We start from the raw sequence: 20,813 nt of genomic DNA, 5'->3' as shown, positions 1-20,813 counted from the left end.
TGGCGCTAATAGTACCCCCTCCCCTTCCTCTCCCCTCTTCTCCTCTGCTGTATGATAAATAGTACAAATATAAAAATCAAGATTTTGGAGAGCAAAACATAAAATTTGCATGCATCTGATGTCGAACTAAGAACTTTTATCTTTCGGGGAGTCAACATTATTTTTTTACTCAGTCGTCATATAACATGAACACACGCAAATATTCACATGTGCTTTTTATTATTTTGTGTTCGGTAAGTACAAGTATATTCTTACATAAATTATTGTTTAATTTAATAAATTGTAAACTCGGAGCCTGCTATACTAACATTCCTTCTGTCTATTGAAAGCGAATGTTGCGTGCGTACGGAAATAACACAGAAAAAAAAGCGGATGGAAGCAATTTAAAATCAGTGGAGCAAGGTTAGTATTACGAGAGCGTAAAAACATGTGCTTTCATTCAACTTCGAAAAATAAGAATAAATGTGTGCATACAGAACACATATGCTTTCTTTTTACAGTTGTAAAATCATATAAATTGTACATGAAGTAAGTTACGGGAAGGCTCTCTCTTTTATGTCTGTGTATATGTTGTACAATTAGGTACAAGTATTGTACAATTAGGTACAAATTGTTGTACAATTATTTTCCCCAGTTGTCCAGTTGGAGTTGGGGGCATAACACTGGTACTATTTGTAATCACAGTGCTTACTCATGTATTTTGTTTAATATTTTATTTCAAATTCACTGTCAGAAACTAGTGTTGCCAGTTCCTAGATGTAGGTTTACCTACTCTGTTGGTTGTCACTGTCAAGCTTCCAGTATTCGTACAGCATAAAAAGCTATAACCCCCCTCTCAAAATATATACATTGTATACGCCAAGATGCTCAATAGCCTAGTAACACATCATGAAAAAACATGCCAAGAGGACCCAGTGGGTTTATAAGTCAGTGCTGCCAACTCCTATTTGTAGGTTAGCTTAACCTGTGAAAGATCATATAGTAGAATTTTTGTAGAGTGGGTTGGCAACACCGACGAGTCTTGAATTATTATTTGAGGCTCGAATCATCATTTGATGCTCGAAATCATTATTTGAGGCTCGAAATCATCATTTGATGCTCGTCAGTGTTGGCAACTCCTATTTGTAGGTTAACTTAACCAGTAAAAGATCATATAGTGGAATTTTCTTCGGATGGGTTGGCAAAACCCAAGCCTCAAACAAAACATCCAATAAAATTGCCAAATATAAAAAAGAGACAATGGGTCCCCCTCATAAAAAACTACAGTGAGCCCACAGTGTTGCCAACTCTGTACCCCCAACAGTATTGCCAGACATAAAGAGTACATGGACCCCTCAGGCCCTTTGATGAAAATTTATAGTGAAAAAAAACCCAGTAGGTTAACAACACTGTCAAAAAATCTACGGTAGTGTTGCCAGATGTAAACAGACGCAATAGACCCCCCCTCATAAAAAGCTACAGTAAAAACCCACAGTGTCGCCAACACTAGGCCCCCAACAGTATTGCCAGACATAAAAAATACATGGGCCCCTCAGGTCCTTTGATAAAAATTTACAGTAAAAAAAAAACAGTAGGTTAACAACACTGTCAATCTACGGTAGTGTTGCCAGATGTAAACAGAGGGCAATAGACCCCCCCCTCATAAAAGGCTACAGTGAGCCCACAGTGTTGCCAACTCTGTCCATCCATCTCTCTCTTTTACGGCAGTGCCGGCTCTCCTTGTTTAGTATATGTAGGTTGGCAAAAATTGCTTTATGCACTGTAAAGCAAACCTCAAGCAAAGTTGCCAGCTTCTTGCTTTAGGTTAGGTTAGACAAAAAAAAAGCTGTAGGTAGGCTGTCGGTTGTTTAACTCTTCCCTCTCTCTCTCCCCTCTCTTTTTTTTTTTTGTAAAAGACTATGGCAAAAGTACCAGTAGGTTGGCAACCTTGCTTTATGCACTGTAAGGCAAGCCTCAAGCAAGGTTGCCAGCTTCTTGCTTTAGGTTAGGTTAGACAAAAAACCTTGGTGATTTTTTCGAGTAAGATGTTGGTAATACTGCGAGAAAATGGGGGGGGGGTTTATGCCTTACAAGAGCAAACCATCAAGACGAGCCCCACCGAGCTTTACTTTCGGGTGTAGTGTTGGCAACACTGCGAGAAAAAGGTTGCCAGCTTCTTGCTTTAGGTTAGGTTAGACCAAAAACCTTGGTGATTTTTTCTGGTAAGGAGTTGGCAACACTGCGCATGCCTTACGAGAGAAATCCATTAAGGCGATCGAGCGCCAAATGATGATTCGAGCGCCAAAAGACGGCCCAGTACCCGGACACCTGTACTACTGTAACTCGAAAAAGTAATTGTTACTTACAAATGCTTGGAAGTAACTCGTTACTTCCAAACACTAAGATTCACTTGTACCGTTACTCGATGGAAGGAACTGTTGCTTGTAAGTGCGTTGCAAGTAACTTCATTTGCCGCTTCCTCGTAGGCCGCAATTCTTGAAGCCTTCACAATTCGAAAATCGATCCAAGACGCATTGTCATCAACTTCTAGAACATGCAAATTTAGAATCAACATTTTGTAATTTGAAGACTCCGAGGGAGCTAACAGGTCGGCGGATTGCGGTGCGCGAGGGGTTGTGGGGGAGCTAATAGGGTGGCAGAACATTAATGAAAGAACAGGGGTAGCTTGGCTGCTGGGAAAGTCTCTGTAGGGGGGTGAATTCGCGCTGTGAATAAAAAAGAAACTCTTTTACATAATGGTGATGAAAGTGGGACTGCGGAAGAATTCTAATAAAGGGAGAAAAATGAAATAAGAAACGTAAGGGAGGAAATTTCGGTTGTGGAATTTTAGTAGGATTGTGAATTGGCGGTGTCCGTGGGGGGGGGGGGAGAAGTGGGGAGAGCTCCTTTTAACAGTTAAAAGGGCCTGTTTTCATCATTATACGTAGAATGCAAGAGATCACTTTCTTGGTGCTAATATGCTGTATAAATGGAGACGTTGTTGTAGTCGCGTACTTATCGAGATATGCTTCGTGTTTACTAATCAGCATTTTTCTTATTTTTGTGTCGCTTTTTCTGCCTCTGTAAAGCCTAGTTTCCATTCGTCATTTAGTGCACTGTTTCCATTTCAAAAATACTTCTGCAAAATACGCCCGCAACAACACTGGAGTGCAGGACCGCAGTGTAGCGTGTGCTGTGCTTTAGACTATAGTGTAGGAGGCCTTAGAAAGAGCGTTTCGCGGGCTAACAGCAGACGTCGCTCGCACACTATTGCCGATACTCTCGTGTCGTCTGCTCCTCAGCCGAACAAACAGGCCGAGGTAGCAAGAGGCAGAGGTCACTCACCCTTCCAGAAGGGTGCAGCGAGCTAGCTGTGGCAACCGGGCTCGCTCATTTGCGAACCTGATTGGTTCTCGCAGACACACAACCATATTGTCGTCTGCTGCAAGCCCGCGAAGCGATCTTTCTAAGGCCTCCTGCACTATAGTTCAGTGTTTCTTTTCTATTGACTCCTGTTCATATTGTTCTATAAGTTTTACTACTTTATCTTTCGACCACTCCATATTGTCCACAAAACGAACACTCACGTACAACTACACGCAACCAACTACACTCAAATAACAGAACGTTGTGTCGTGACGCCGCTTCAGTCCGAACAGCGAGCACGTGGTTGTAGTCGCGTCGTCTGTTTGTACTCTAGTCCGCATGCCCGTGCCCCAGGAACTTGCTGCAGGCTGTTTCCATTGTCCGCGGCACATGTTGTGCTGACGCTAATTTACATGGGAGCCCTGCATGTACAATTTTTATACATGTGTGTCAATTGGGAAATTCCAAAACCTGTATATTGAAAATATCTTCCTTTGAAGGGTGCACTATTTATTTATTATCTCTTATTTTGTATGGCGGAGATTAAGGCTCATGCCTTACGCTCAACAATATTATACAAAGAGTTCATAATTAATTGCCGGCCCCCGTGGCGGAGTGGTTAGCACTTTGTACTATGATGCCAGGAGCCCCGGGTTCGAATCCCGGCCTGGGCGTGGATGGTTCTGAGTGTCCAATCATCATAGAAAAATAACGAACATCCATAAAACTTTCACATCAGACAATCTACAGCTGACTCCCTTTGGTTAAACCAATAAGTTGAGTAGAACAGTGAGACATTATATATTTGTTTTCATTTTTCTTATTGTTTTAAGTCCATTTATGCGCAGACAGGCTATTTGCGACTGGACCTACAGTTTAAAGTGCGATCCAAGAACCACTATGTGACTCAACAGCATGTCACCAGGGATCCCTTAATTACAAAATGACGATGTTAACACTACGCAATGAGAAACTCATATTTAGCGAGAAGGGCCATCAGTGACGTTTATAGGTCCATGAAATCGATCCAGTCTGTATTAACTGAAAGTTCCCACGTCACAAAAGGGTTAGCCCTCTTACCTTTGGTGCAAATGGTCCTGGGTTCGTTCCCCGATGGGAAATCCAAAATTTCTGTGTTGACCCAGCACCGCGGGGATAATTGGGGAGCTACTTGGAAGCAATAGTAACGAAAGTCAGGAGCAAGCTGTGGTGGGGCTATGAGATTAACACGCGTCATGCAATGAAAAGCCCCTTGGCAGACCTTGACCCTTTCAAGGTTTTTTGCGCCGTGGAGATTTGTTACCTTAATTGGGGATATATTGTCACGTCACAAGTCTCAGCTTCGTGTGTAAAAGCATCGGAGCGTGGTGCTGATCACCAAGTGGCCGAGATTGTGAATGTGTGAGGCCTATAGAGAGAGAGAGAGAGAGAGAGAGAGAGAGAGAGAGAGAGAGAGATAAAGAGAGAGAGAGAGAGATAAGAGAGATAGATAGAGAGAGAAAATTGGAAAGTATTTGAGAGGGAGAAACTCTTCCTCCTCCTCCTCCCCCTCTCTCTCTCTATCCCTTTATTTTCTCTCTCTCTCTCTCTCTCTTTCTTCTCTCTCTCTGGGGTGTAAGGGGTGCTCCTTCCACCTAGTGCACCCAATAGTCAACCTCACTTCCACGTAGTACACCCTGGACTGCAGACTAACGAGGCTCTGGCGTATATAATTTTGTTTGTGTTGTCCTGTGTTTCGTCCTTATTTGTGCTGAGTGCTCCTTTACAGCCTCAGCTTTTAACGAAAGTCAGAAGATTTTAATATTTTATGATTTTAGTTATGCAACGTTAGAGTTGTTATTTGTAATGTAATAACCCCGTATAATGTGACGGGTGCAAAATAGCCTTAGTGCTGACACACCCAAAATTTTAAAATCAAATTCAAATCAAAATCAAATCTTCTCTCTCTCTCTATCTCTCTCTCTCTCTCTATTATTCACTCTCTCTTTCCTCTCTCTCTATCTCTTCCTCTCTCTCTCTATTATTCACTCTCTTTCCTCTCTCATTTTCTTTTCATTCTGATTCTTTACTTCTCTCTCTCTCTATCTCTCTCTCTTTCCACTTCTCTCTCTCTCTCTCTCTCTCTCTCATTACCTCCACCCCCATGTACCTTCATGGCATGTTGCAGTATGCAGAGGGTAGCTTAACCGTTACATTACCGCAAAAGACTGTAACTTGAATGTCATTAATTTTCAAGGGCGTCCCTCCCTTTCCTCCTGGACACCTTTGTATGGATTCCCGGAGAGCTCTGTCAATCAGGAAGACCCGTGGATGTCACCAGGCTTTCGCCACTTCCTCCTGCTCGTGGAGTTCAGGGTTAGACCACACAAGAGCGCGGTCCAGCCGGCGGCCGAAGGTCTCAACACATGAGCAGCCATCCTGCATGACGGCGGGAGGGCAAGCGGGCGGAAATCCGGCGTCCACGCATCGAACGCAGGCCAGGTTACGCACTTACTCTGCTTCCGCAGCAACAACGAGGTCACCACAAGGGGGACGTTTAGAGCTGCGGCCACGGCACCAGCCAATTAACCCTAAGGAGAATGCCACTAACAACAGACACCGTTTATGGAGGGTTTTGGGGGTATACAACTTCGAGCTTACTCCATGTGGAAAACAGAGTGCCCTGAAAAGGGCCAGAAAATGTGACATAACTTGGTATCTTCGTGGCAGAGCGGTTAGCACAGCGCGCAACGGCGCTAGGGGTCCAAGCTTCGAATCCTGGCCTTGGCATGGGTGTTATTTGTGAGCCGCTATTATCTACTCGGTAAGGCGTCTGACTGCCACGCGGGATACCGAGGTTCGATTCTTGGGGTGGGATCTAAAGTGGGACACTTTCCGGTCTTGTCCCCGCATAAAAGCGGCTCTGGGGCTCACCCTGCCCAAATATATGGGTACCTGGGGCCATTTTGGGCGGTAAAGGCTGCCGGAGCGAGGTGCTGATCACATCATCTCCAAGTGCCGAGATCGATACCTCCACATCCCACTATATGCCTCATCGCATGGTGCAAAGTACACGAGGAACTCTACCTTTTTACTTCATTAATTCTCTCTTATCATCTTCATCTTCACAATTAGTCAAAAGTGGCAAAAAAGCGAAGTAAAATAAACCAAATCAATCAATCAACTTAGCCGACCCTGATCTTCTTCTCCCTGCACGCCACGATGTCAGAGGTCCCGCGTTTGAACCGTGCTCAAGGTATGCCTCATCATTAACTTCACCTGTTCATGATCCATCCTCATCGTCGCGTTTAAGCCAAGAGATAGTACAATAACCAAAGTAGAAATAACTTGACCTAAAAGTTATAACTGAAGTTATCTACAGAAGGTTGCGGGCGGCTCACGTCACGATGTTCTGATTTGATTTTTGTTACTTTGCGTCGCTTTTCTTCCGATTTTGGTTAGTCGCGAAGATGAGGATGAATGATGATACGATGGAATTGATGAAGGGACACACTCGATTGGAACTCCAGCTCACGATGTTTTTAGCCTCGGGCCTGACCAGCAGTATAAGAAAGGCACGTTGGGCATTCGTCTTGAAAGGTTTAGATCCACCTAGTTGTCTTAATTCTGAAAATTAGACCGGTTGAAAATTAAAATTGCTCCAGGAGTATACAGATATTTTTTTAATTTGCTTATTCTGCGCCTCTTTTCTAGCTTTTTGGCTATTCGCGACTATAAGGATGAATTATGATTAGATGGTATTGATGAAGGGAATGTCACAAAGCAACACCCATGACCAGGCGAGGAGCCGAATGAGAAACGTTACAGTGCTGACATCTGCAGGCAACCTTCCACACCACACTCGCGTGTTTCTTTTCGCAGTTATTGCAATTCGCATTTAAACGCACTTTCGCGCTTATCATGCACTTTTTTTCTCGGTTAATTGTAATCAAGGAATCTCTTGTTCGATCCCCTGTTGTAACTTATTGCACAGTGCTTCGAATCCAACTTTAAACTGTAGCTACAGTCCCGATTACGACAAACGTGTAACGAGCATACTAATGAATTGAAAATAATATTGTATTGTTTTAACTTTACTATATGTTCAGTTAGGCTAATGAGAACATCACCTGAAGTTTAAAGTAAGAGTCGAACCATTGTGCAATGTGTCTCCACCGGGAATCGAACATGGGACCCCTAAAGTACAAGGTAGCCGAGACAGTTCCAACCGAAATAAAAGTGTAGCAACATTGATTAGAGAGAATTTGCTGATATTACGTTGGAACAAGTGCCAGAAAGTAGGTCTACGACTTTTTAAACTTTTTTTTTTTTGCTTTCCGGATCTCATTTTAAAATGTAGACCCCATGTAGTCTCGATTAGAAATCTCAGGAAGGCGAATGTGGCATCCTCTTCACGCCCGTTGGCTAGCAGCACCATGTAGTTCGGGTTTTTCGCTAAAGATGGCAGGGCAAGACGCGAGTTAACATTCAGTTCTGACCAGGATGAACTGGATGTACCCGAACACTCGCATATCATTTTCATTTGGATATAGCATTCAATGTTTGGACGAAATGATCCTGCTTTGCAACTTATTTTCGTCTGCCTTCTGTTTCTGTGCCACTTTCTGTCTCATTCTTTCCATATCTTACTTTGTATCTCTCCCCCCGTCTCTGTAAAGGGTCCAAGGTTCAATACCCGGTGGAGGCACTTAGATATTGTGCATAAACATTAAATCAACAGACGGTGCTGATCGTCCTGATCGATTGAATGCTGCAAGAACCTGGATGAAAGAACAACTGATCATCCTAGCGTCTGTAAGAACCCGGATGAACGGACAATTTATCATCCTAGTGTCTGGAAGAATCCGGATGAACTGGGCCTCATGGCGCAGTGGTAGCGTCATTGCCTTCTAATCAAGGGGTCCCGGGTTCGATACCCGGTGGAGGCACAAGTGGTTTGGATCCCACTTTAAACTGTAGGTCCAGTCCCGATTAGCCTTACTGTGCATAAAGTGAACTTAAAACAGAAACTCAAACCAAACCAATCCGGATGAACTAACAATTGATCATCCTAGCGTCTTGAAAAGTCCGGATGAACGCACAATTGATCATCCAAGCGCCTTGAAAAGTCCGGATGAACGCACAATTGATCATCCTAGTGTCTGGAAGAACCCGGATGAACCAACAATTGATCATCCCAGCTCCTGGAAGGACTTGGACAAAAATCAAAGTTTGCATCAAGGCTAGGCCAAAAGTCAAAATGTTTGGACTCCACGATGGCGTATTTGTAAGGTTGTTGCCTTGTAATCAAAGGGTCTCTGGTTCAATGACTGGTGCATGTGTGTACTGATTCGGATCCCACTTTAAACTGGAGGTGCAGCCCCGATTAGCCTATCTGTGCATAAAAGGGGACCTTACAATAAAATTCAAAACTCTCAAACTTCCTGCCTGTCCCTCTGTCTGTGTACGTGTGCCTTGCTCTGCTCTAAACAATGCTCGAAGTAAGGGATGCTTTCTCCCAGTTAAGAAAATTTTCGCCAAGCACCCCCCCCCCCCACACACACACACAAGTTACATAAGCATCCCCCCACGCCTACTGCATTGTCTCCATGTTGATCCATACAAGCATCCTCCCACAAATCCTGAAACTTGACCAATCCCTCCCACTAGGAATTTCCACTTTGAGCATTGACTGCAAATATTTTTGAACGGGTTTATCGAGAATTTTCCATTGGGGGGGAGGGGGGTAAGGGTACATTCAGAGTCAAAATGTCCAAAATTTGGATCTTTGTGAAAAATTTAATGGATTCCTGAGGAAATTTGGGGGTGGGTGGATGGCTGTTGATTGGTTTATTTTACTTCGCTTTTCTGCCACTTTTGATTTGTTGTTTTAAGTCCACTTTATGCACAGAGAGGCTAAAGTGGGATCCGAACCACTGTCCCTGTGCCTCCACCGGGTGTTGAACCCGGGAGCCCTTGATTACAAGGCGACGACGTTGCCACTACGCCATGGGAAGGTCCAATGCACCTTTTGAGTAATCGCGAAGATGAGGATGAGTGATGATATGATACATTTATGAATGGACACTCACAAAGAACACCCAGGCCGGGATTCGAACCCGGGACCCGTGGCGTCGTAGCGCGCTGCGTGCGTGTGCCCATCCCGGGGTGTCGCTCCAGAGGGGGAGGAAGATATTGATTCATTAATCTTGGGGTTGGCACCCCCTTTTTTACATTCATTTTCCCAAGGAAACAGGCTAGAAGCTGAACCTTCAATCCGGTTATTTTCTCACCCCCTCTACCCACCCCTTTGTCCCAGCAGGGTGCGTGGAAATCGGAGAGACACATTACAACCCGTAAAGACTGCATTCGGGGACAGAGAAGCTAATCGCAAACGGCAACAATGAGGAAACCAGATCCAGCCCCTCGCCATTGAAGTCTGGCTCTTTTGCGCCAATCCGCGCTCATCCGGTATGACTTTATCTTCCCATTTCACCTGAATGGCTTCTGAAAGAAGAAGCTGCAGCCTCAGGCCTCCAGAGTCCCCCTTCGCCAACGGCTTCTCAGATTCCCAGACAGCATCTGACGCCGTGTCGTCACGATGTCACATCTTGAACAAAAAACTTGCAACGGTCAAAACGTTTGAGTCAGCAGTAGCTGTCCCGCCCTCGGTAACCGCGGACTGACTGCAGTCATATCTCAAATAATTCGCAACCGCAAAATCGGTGTTGCAAATTAGCTGCAGTAGTTACCAGAAAATTGGAAACACTTGGTACTGATAGTTCCTAATCCATTGCACCTGGTGAGTGCCTATTTCGGGGAAGGGGGAGAGATTGACAGGGTCTTCTTACATTTCACAAACTGTATGTGTTTCTTTTGTTTTAGTTTGGGTTTAAGTTCAACTTTTATGCACACAGATAGGCTAATTGGGACCGGACCTACAGTTTAAACAGGGATCCGAGCCACTATGTGCTACGTGTGTAGATGTGTATGCATGTACGCAGAGTCAGGTTGGGGTGACCATGGGCTGTCTCTGGACAACTGAGGGGGGACTCTGGACAGTGTTGTAAATACGCCACTGAAATAGTGATCTAATTCAGGAACGTGACACATATACAGGGTGAGCATTAAGTCTTTCCCTGATTACAAACTTTTATTGCTAAAGAACTATGCTAAATACAGATATGTGGTTTGTTGGAAATGGTAGCTTAATTCATAAAGTTTTTTTATCAGTACACTTCGACATGTGCTCCCTTTGTTGCCCTTAGAACGTCTAAGCGATACTCAATTTCTCTCCATGTCTTTGCCAACAATTCTTCCGTCACCGTCTCTATAGCATCCCGTATTCGTGTCTGAAGAGTTTGCATATCAGGAACTGGTGAACTAAACACTGCGTTCTTAACGTAACCCCATAAAAAAGTCAAGAGGGGTTATGTCCGGCGAACGCGGTGGCCATGATATGGGACCGTCAGACAAGAGAATAAGAATCAGACAAAACAAAGCAATGGAAAAAAAAAACTTGATGTATTGCACTACTTATTGCCATAGGTTTTATTTGCCTATCTACCGTGGAAGTTGAGATATAAATATTCATAATCGGGGAAATGCTTTATGCTCACCCTGTATTCTTAACACATTAATTACTCTGCCATAAGTTTTAAAATAGAATGAAATCAGAAATCACTGCCATCTGAAACAGTCTAATACCCTTGTTCCAGCATCTTACGATAAACACACATGAACTGCAGCTTTCCCTGTGTTTTTGTTTTCCTACCAGGATATGTCCTCATCATTAGCGGCAATTGGGTGCAAGAACTGGAGTGAGGCAAAGTCAGTATATTTTTTCTTATTAGACAAGGGAAACAAATATAGGCTAACATAACATAATTTCAAAACCTACTCTTCTATATGGTAGCTAATGTTGGACTCTTCGTCAACATGATAAAACTAGAATAAATTGTTCACAAATGGGATTTTTGCTGTGTTTAAGGGAAGTAACCTTACGAGACAAAATTTAAAGTGAAGAAATTCGATATTAATAAAATGTCGAAGCAATGGTGGACGAAATTAAAAAATATCAGTTAAAGTGAAATTAACATGTTCAGATGATGCCAGATAACAGTTTGCCTCGAAAATTATTAAATTGCAGGCCAAAACGAAAAATAAATTTAGGAAGACCATATCGCTAATGGGATGATCAATTTTTGTATTGGCAGAACGGACTTTGGTTACACACACCTGCAAGAAGATGAAGTTATTATTTCAGCAGATGAGCGTGTCGTCAATTTCCGTTGTCTTCAGCTACCGAAAAGAACCGACCTCCACTGTTCTTAAAGTATTAACGGCAATTAATGTAATTTTAACGATTCGGTATTTGAAACATTTCTGGTACACTCAACTGCAATTTATAATAATTGTATATATTTATACATGATAAAATATTCATATTGAAATAAAAATGTGAGTATCACGACATACTGTTAACGGGCAGTTATATTTTTATGGTAAAATATAGTAAATTTTACACTGTCTACATACGTTGTCTACGTTTAGATTGCATTACCTTATAGATACAAAGTCTACTCAGACAAAAATAAATTTGTGGCACTACCTTGAAAGAAGTGCCAAATTTTGATTGTTTTTTTTTCATATACAAATGAAAATGATCCTATTTACAACGAAACTTCTAGCAATCTCTTCTAACTACCATCTGTTGGGAGAATGTAAAATGTAGACAATGAACACGTGAGAATCGTTTGAAAAAACTAGTACATTTTTCAATTAATCTCGAACATATTTCAAACAGTCTGTTTTACACTTCGTGGAAAGTTGTTTGTAATGTTAAAGAAGGCTACAAGGTGCTTTTCACACATGTTCAAAAATTGAAATGCAGAATAATTCTATTTCATTTCTATAACGTCCGTTGTTAAGCTTATTGCCATTTTGTTTACATGTCTACAATCGTTGTTTACCATACTTTTCATTGGTCCTTCTGCTATAACGGGGCACTAGTTTACCACCACGGGTTGATTACTCTGACCACAACCTTTCAAGGTCTGCCATCCGTGCGTGTATGAAAGGTTAAGGGTCGAAGAATCGAACTTTTCTATTCTTTTGCCCTTGAACACCTGAGGCATTTCTGTTGCTCTGAACGTAGGTAGTAGGTAATCAGATATTCGGAACATCTAGCCAGCGAGCCTACCAACAGAATAGACCGTGAACAAGAGGGTTAGCGACAGTGATGTGCAGTAGACTATAATTTTACGTCTACATGCGTTGTCTACACGTAATTTACATTGGGTTGTTGTTTACATAGATTACATAAAATACGTCTATAAAATAGTCTACGTGTAAAATGTAGACTATCGTTGTTTACGCGTAGACGCACATCACTGGTTAGCGATAGGTGCGGAGTTAAGATGCTTGTTCATTGGCGGCTTCGGGAGTTATGACTCGCTCCCAAGCTGCATATTAACTAACTAACTCTCTAGCCTTCTTAAACCCGAAGGTTCATGGCTGCAGCAACACAGGCCTTCCATCTGTCCCTATCTTGAGCAAGACCTATAGCTATACTCTTTTCCATCTATACCGATTTCCTTTAGGTATATCTCAACGTTGTCCCTCCATCTTCGTCTTGGCCTTCCTACAGGTTTCCTAATGTAGATCTTATCCTTAGTCCAGGAACCTCCCAAAGTAGTCCCCACCCGGAGATCCGAATGCATATACATTACGGAAATAATCTCACTCTACGAAGTCTGTTTTAAAGTCTACTTTAAAGTCTGAGGCTAATCGCTCACAAACCCGTAAAGTAAATGTTTGCAAAGTTCAATACAGCTGATATCATACGGCAGGGTACTGTATTTGAAATGGGTTAGAAATTAAATTTGAAATGCGGATTTATTATTATTTTTATGTCAGAGACAGAATTTTGACGTCGGAAACAACTGACACTTTTGACTAATCGAGACGATGAGAAGTAAGACGATTATATGAAATCGAGTAAGGAACACCCACGCAGAAACAGCAATGCCCAGGCCGAGACTCGAACCCGGAATGTTCGGTAGCGACATCGACAGTCTCATGCCGGCACCAGGAGGCTTAAAAAAGGAATTTTGAACTTAAATATTATTTTTTTCGATAAGGAATTATTGTTAGGAAAACTTCTTGTAGGAGAGAAGGAATTTGGTTGTCAAGTGTGGAATTTTTATGTCAGAGAATGAATTTCTGCGTTAGAAATTGCATTTGTACGTCACGTGGGCGATTTCTCTGTCATTCTCTGGGTGTCTGAGCATGGAAGAGCACACAGTTGCGGCCAGGTGTGCCCCCCTCTCTCTCTCTCTGGTCTGCAGAACTCGTAAAGTTACAATTGGCTGATTTTCGAAGGCTCCAAACTGGACTTGTGAAATGGGGATGGCTGGATGAATGCCTTTGAATCTTCTAAGACCGACTTCTCTCTCTCTCTCTCTCTCTCTCTCTCTCTCTCTCTCTCGTTATGACCGCGCATTTCTCGGTCTTGTTTGCACAGACGTCGTCAAACAGAGATGGGATGGGAAGGCACGAACTGAAGTGCTTTTCTAAAGTCTAGCGAGACGAGATCGCCGCTCTCCCAACCCACTTGCGATGAGCAAAAGTCATGGACACAGTTTTTCCGTACTTACTGTGCGACCAGTAAGGGTATGGCCACAGTGGATCCGCTCTCGGCCGAACGTTTGCAGTGGCGTACACGGCAGAAGAAACAACACCATATAAGTAAGTAAGTGTGGGCGGTCGTACTGGCGCCGAGCTACCGTATAGTGGCACCACGGGCAAAGGACTTGCGCAGAACTACGTCTCCTGTACATCGCACTCGCGCATAGAGGGGAGGGTTAAGGTGGATCATGCTTTCACTGAGGAACAAATTAAAACTTTTTATTTTGCCGCTGGATGAAAATAGGTGATCTTTAATAAATCGGTTGTGCTGATTTAAAAAAAAATCATAACTAAAATGCTCTATCACGTACCATTTCTGGAGGAAACCATTTTGAAAAATTTTCACCGCACATTAAAAGAAGGATAAAGTATAGCATTTTGCTCCAAACCTTAATGTGATAATGTGAATTTTAGTAATACATTGGGTTCATAGAATACCAAATATGATTGTAAATGATGTGGTTATGACATGCACTAAAATTTGAAGTTGCAGTCAAATAGTAAACAAGAAAGTAAACAGTAAAAGTAACACATGTTTAAAACGTATTTCTGTATGATTTCCGCTTGTAGGGAACCATGGGAACAGCGTAACCACCATCGTAAATATTGCGAGCATCTACTGCAACAGACATGAGGAGCCCACCCTTTATCTTGGTCTCCGATTTTGCATCCGAAATATAGCTCGTAATCTTTCATCACTATTGGTGTAATTTGAGTTTCATTGGGATTTTGTCGTGAACTCACCACACATAGCAAAACAGATTGGGTGAATTTACACAGTTACGAGGCATCACTACACTATTTTCAAATACCACAAAAAACAAACGCAATGAAGCACACAAGCTAACACACAACCTACACTTCCAGCGAACAGAACGCAACTGATAAAGACACAGTACAATAAGTCACCTTGCCTCTTTAACAGACTTTTCTCTACTCTTTTCTTATCTGGTAAAAAATAAACAACAATGTTTGCCCTTTTTTGTTGTCGTTACAATGCTTTCTTCATATTACGCAGGAAAAACAGCCACACATGTTCTCTTGAAGAATCCCTGTATATCATATGGCGAAATAAAAGCTTTGTCACATTTACTTCAGTTTTGTGTTATTTCAAAAACTATACGTGGTGGAGGAAAAAGAACATCATTTTCGTGTTCAGCAAGTCAAAAAACATAGAAATATGTTGTTTTCTGGTTGCGGCAAATTTCATTGTTCCTCAAACCCGAGTTGAACGGATGAAGGGAAAGATGCGCGAAGGATTTTGGCCGAAGGTTCTTTCGTTTGTGTTCGCTCTATAGCGTGCACCGGGACCTCTGAATACGTAGAACCAATTCATTTTGGTTCTTTCGCTTGAATTGAAGACTAAAATGGTAAACGCTGTAAGTGCCACAATAATTCAAACACCGTTTTCCACGTTAAACTGTGAAATGTGCCATGCTTTATAATGTGGTAAACGTGAAATGGGCTGGTAGCCCTCTAAGTAGTTCAAAGGGCATGTAAAGGGGTCACTAGTGTGCACGTTCTTACGGGCTGATGTGCTGAACGATGCGATTTCCCAACACTTTCGCTTCTGGCACTTATAACGTTTACCACTTTTAGGCCTCAATTTTCCAGAAGTATAGAGCGGTGCGCTCTTTATTTGACTTCTTACGTTGTTTTGGGTGACATATACCGCATCCATGGCTATCCAGCACTGAAGGCCACATAGATATCTAGGTCGGGAGATTCTGTGGATATCCAGGACGGAATATCCCATAGACACGTCCTATGGATATCCAGAACGACGGACGAGATATCCTGTGGACCAGTGGCGTATGCTAAGTCCAAGATATGGGCTATCTCACTACACTATGACACGTGACTATGGAAGGAGGAGGACCTGAACACCGTGTATAAATGGATACACACACATTTTGCTCTTTCTCGGCGTCTCCAAGGAAGTATTGTTGCCGTGCCAACGGCGGCTAGGTTGCCAACTCATAAGAAATCAGGTTGCCAACTCCAGAATCACCATCATCTAATTGAAATGAGTAATTTTATTTACAATTTATAATAGCTTTTTCTTCTGTATTCTATTCTCTAGTTTTCAGGCTTCGCAGATAGCCTAGCTTTCCTAGAATATACGCTCCTGCTGTGGACGTCTAATGGATATCCATGGATATAATCTGCACATTTGTGGATATCCTATGTATCTCCCTTGGATATTTGTGCTGTATGTGTGTATGTCCCTTCATCAGTTTTATCATATCACCACATCACTCATCCTCATCGTCGCGATTAGCCAAAACTGGAAGAAAGGCGACGCTAAATAACAAAAATAAAATAATTGCAAAGAATCGCACTTGGCACGTATCATGAAATTAGGTCGACTATTAATTACTGTGCTGGTTTACATGTAATAGGGGCAAGTTCGCTAAACTAAATTTGTAGTTTTAAAAAAATATATTTGAATATCCCGTGTGATTTACTTTCTTTAGAATACCTCACAAGCAAGCGAAATACTTCCTCTTTTAATATAAACATGAAGATATCTCTTGGCATATGAAACATTATTTCAGTAGGGATTATAGTCTTCTGCAGTGTCGTAATTCAGAGTTTCTTGGTGTTTTCAGCAACCAGCCTCAATATTGAAGAACAAAAGAAGGAACAGAATAGAATTGAACAGTTGGGGGGGGGGGAGGGGGGCTAAAATCGTTTTGAAAATGTAACTTATGATGTAGAGGGTGGTCCATAATAATAATAAATGCTCTTATATTCTTCATGTAAAATTATTCATTTTATCCATATCTTGAGAATAACTGTATCAGCATTCATCATGTTAAAATAACCCCGAGAATGGCAATAACTTGCATATTTAAAAAAAAATAATAAAAATGCACAGATATATTTTGATATATATTTGGAAAAAAATGAAAATTACAATGTAAATGTGCATAATGTAAAATAATGTTGTAATCTTCTTTAATATACCTATAAGAATGGATGTAGCTATGGGTGTTTGTTCCCGCATAACTCTCGAACGCCTGCAGAGGTTTCAACGAAACTTGGTACACATATGACTTGCAATATGGAAAGAAATACTGTGGGGGTAAGACACCCCTGGCACCCCTAGGCGTGGGGGTGGGAAGGGGTGACATGTAAAAGTAATCGAAAACGACCGATATTAGTGTGGAATCTGGGTCGCTAAGATGAATACTGACACTACGAATGCCGTTCAAACCCCTGGCACCCCTAGGGGAGTGGGTGCGAAGGGGTGACATGTATGCGGAGAGGATTTAAGATCGCCATGTTTCTTCAACGGACAACTTTAATAGAAGATTGGGATAAATAAATGCCCGGGTAACGCCGGCCAATCGGCTAGTTCTTAATGTATAATTATTGTATGTAGATATACACAGTGAGATATTAAGAAATATTAGGGAAGCTGTTTAATTAACTGTGATAATAATGTAATGATTAACCAATTTACCATTAGTAAATAATAATCATAATCAGTAGTTATTAATATTACAGGTACTTAAATTTAACTATCCTCAGATTACTGAAAGTTGTACTCTTCTCATTATTTCCATGTAACTACGGCCGTGGGTGTGGGGCATCGAATGATCATTTACGCTCAACGTCGCGATTAACTCAGAGAGGAAGAAAGCGTCCTAACCTTCCGGACGAACTTAGGAAACTAAAGAAAACCCTTCCTTTTTCTTCACTTAAAAAAATCAACAAAAGATGGCAGTGCACTGAATGGCGCAAAGAGTTTTTTTTCCCCTCTTCCAGATGTTTCCTCTCCTGGTTGACTGCTCGTGGGGAATGGCACGCGACTTTGCCACCGCTGCCCAGCTGTTGCATGAAATGACTTCAGCGCCGCCAACCGTTGACTTCCTGAACCGCACGGCAGGTGAAGCGCTAAATCCAAATGCCTTTCAGCTGGCTTTCTCGTTGAGGTAAACAACTGGGTTTACTGAGGGACGAACTTACTCAGGCGTTTCAAATGTATTTAGCTTGTTTTGGGAAGTAGGAAAGGGTTAAATTGTGTGCGGGGCGTAATCATTCATTTGTGTCAACGGGTCCCTTAAAACTAGAGCCCGGATTTGACATGATTTTGAATAAGTTTTATGTGACATATTTTTACATAATTTCCAAGATATTACATATTTTACATAAAAAAAACATATTTCGGTATTCCCCCCCTAGCTTTATCCATTTTCCCTATATTTTCGATCTCTGAAACATGTGATACCATATTTTCTAATCAATGAGATGCATAGTGCTTACGGTCACCTAAAATTGACTGCCAAGTCGAAAGATAGGATATAGGCTATATATATAAACGGGATCTGTTACTTATCGAAAGATGATGGAGCTTCTCTCCCCCCTTTTCTGGTTACATATTTTCGTTTCGCTTTTAGATTTAGGCAAAGCACATAGAAACTTGTCATTGGTGGACATGCGGTGCCAAGAATGGCAAGCAGTGGGGGAACTGTCCCCAAACACCCCTAATCGCCGCCACTGGGTGTTGTAATTTCATTTACTTTACGTCGTTTTGCTCCGAATTTAGGCCAATTGTGACGACGAGGATGATTACATGGAACTGATTGTGGGGAACACCCACATGTGTGCCTGCGCTCGAACCTGGAACCGCCGGTCGTGAGATCAGGAGCCCACTACTAAACGTCCTGGATCACTCAGGCGACACGCTTGAGTACGTAACAGCGCGGTAGATTGTCACAGTTGTTAGCGGCACGTTCTTGTCAGTACAAGACCTTCCACTCGAATGATGTCATCCCAGCAAACCGCTCCTTATATAGTTTCGATCACTGCACTTGAGCAAGCACAATCGATTCATTCAGTTCAAAATCATTCATATTCCATAATCGCTTTCAAATCATTCATCATCTATAATCGCCCTACAATCATTCATATTTCATAATTCGCTTCAAAATCACTAATTTCCACAAAATCATTCGATTATTCTAACTATCGATTGTATTTCGATTATTCAAATAATTCGATTATGTCCATCACTATGGGCATTGGTGTTCTTTGTGTGTGTCCATTCAACAATTTCATCATATCATCACTCAGCTTCACATTAATACCTTCACATTAGTCAAAAGTGGCAGAAATGCGAAGCAAAGTAAACCAAATCAGTCATCTTTCATCCTAATTTTTCCGATTAGCCAAAACTGGCAGAAAAGTTAAGTAAAAGCAAGACATGGACTAAGTCTAATGGTCGTATTTCGAGAATTTTTGGTATCTGCGAATATGTCAAGACCTAGTTCGCATTTTCTAGTCCCAGTGCTTGTTCGTCTTGTCACGTGCCAGTGTCGATGACGCAATGAAAGTTGCAAGGAGGATTGGTTTCTCGGAATCGACGAGAGATGGCAGCACGCTATATAAAGAGGAGAAAAGGAAATTATAAAAAACTTAGAGCGGAGAAGAGGGATTACATATATTATAGTAAATTGAGAAATATATAAAAGAGTTCAAATACTATAAAATAAATAAATAGAATGTTGTATATAGTAAATTAAAATAATTAAGAATATGGCCGCATATGAAACGTTTAGGAAAGTTATTAAGTAAGCGAACGAATTCAGAAATCTATCTCTCTTTTTGATTCTCTGGCGAGGAGAACATCGCCATGTTTTGGTTGCTTGTCCCCGGTGGCGCTGTTGTCAAATTAGACGCCCCGAAGCACTTTACGGTTGCGCTCTTTATTAGTCGCACTGGGCCATCCGCAGCGCTTGTTATTAGCGATCCTGGTTATTTCCCTTGGTTGTTGTTTTAGGAGGAGGCGCTATTGTCAGATTAGACGCTCCTAAAAATCCTCTATAGCTTTGGTACAATTCTATACAAGGAATGCAGCATAATGATTTGTCTATATTATTGAGAAGAGATATGGTAAAGTTAAATATTTGCGATAAATGAGAGAATAAGACTTTTTCCAGTGGCAAAAAAGAATAGAAGAAATAAGAATTTGCTGTGGAATGAATAAATAGAAGAATTTATCGAGAATATAAGAATATCTCGTCGGAATATAGAAGATAATAAGAATTGCTGCTGAAAGAAGAAATAAGAATTGATATGAATAGAGGAAATAAGAAACAGCGATGAATAAAAGGGGATGACTATTTTTTTGTAAATAGAAGAAAGAGATTGTCATAAAAGATAGAAGAAAGAGATTGTCATAAAAGGTAGAAGAAAGAAAAAGAAGATTATCCTTTTACCAAAGAAAAGAAGTGGAAATTGAAGAAAGAAGACGTCATTCACATATTTTATAAGAAATTGACGAGATTGATGAAAGAAGAACGAGCCTTTCCATATTTTATAATAGAAGAAATTGATGAAAGAAGAGATACAAGAAAAGAATACCTTTTCGATTATATATATATATTTTTTTTCTCTCTGTATTTTGTATTGTTATCAGAATACAGATCCGCATTTTACTATATCCTCTTGGCTATAAAACGCTTTCTTATTTGGAATTTTCAAATAAAGAACCTATCCCCCTGAGATTAAGATATCTGTAGCCGTGGAAAATAACATTTAAGTACGTACCCACAAGGGGCGTAGCAGTCTACGCTTTTACAAGTGTGAAGTGCTCATAACACTTCCTTCACCTGTTACAAAATTACAACAATATGAATAATGTAAAGTGATTTGGGGGCAACCATTCGAATACAGTGGCCCATACTAAAAAAATGTTATCTTCAAGTTTTACTTTTAATGAAAGGGCCTACTTTACAAGTTGTTTAACGACGTTTTGGTCCTGTCTCGATTTCACTGACATTTATCTGTAA

General features: G+C 41.4%; 1 protein-coding gene and 1 non-coding gene across 2 annotated transcripts in view; both read left to right on the top strand.

The window, feature by feature from the left end:
* The window catches only part of LOC145980370 (uncharacterized), a 455,055-nt gene that overhangs the window by 89,229 nt on the left and 345,013 nt on the right, over positions 1-20,813 (top strand). The window lies entirely within an intron of this gene.
* Positions 8,203-8,273, top strand: TRNAR-UCU (transfer RNA arginine (anticodon UCU)). Its single transcript has one exon. It is a non-coding gene; the product is annotated as a tRNA-Arg (tRNA).

The sequence above is a fragment of the Lepisma saccharinum genome, chromosome 27 (assembly GCF_977018435.1).
Source record: "Lepisma saccharinum chromosome 27, izLepSacc3.1, whole genome shotgun sequence".
Taxonomy (NCBI): domain Eukaryota; kingdom Metazoa; phylum Arthropoda; class Insecta; order Zygentoma; family Lepismatidae; genus Lepisma; species Lepisma saccharinum.
The sequence above is the reverse complement of the archived record's forward strand: the minus strand, read 5'-3'. Positions and strand labels throughout refer to the sequence as shown.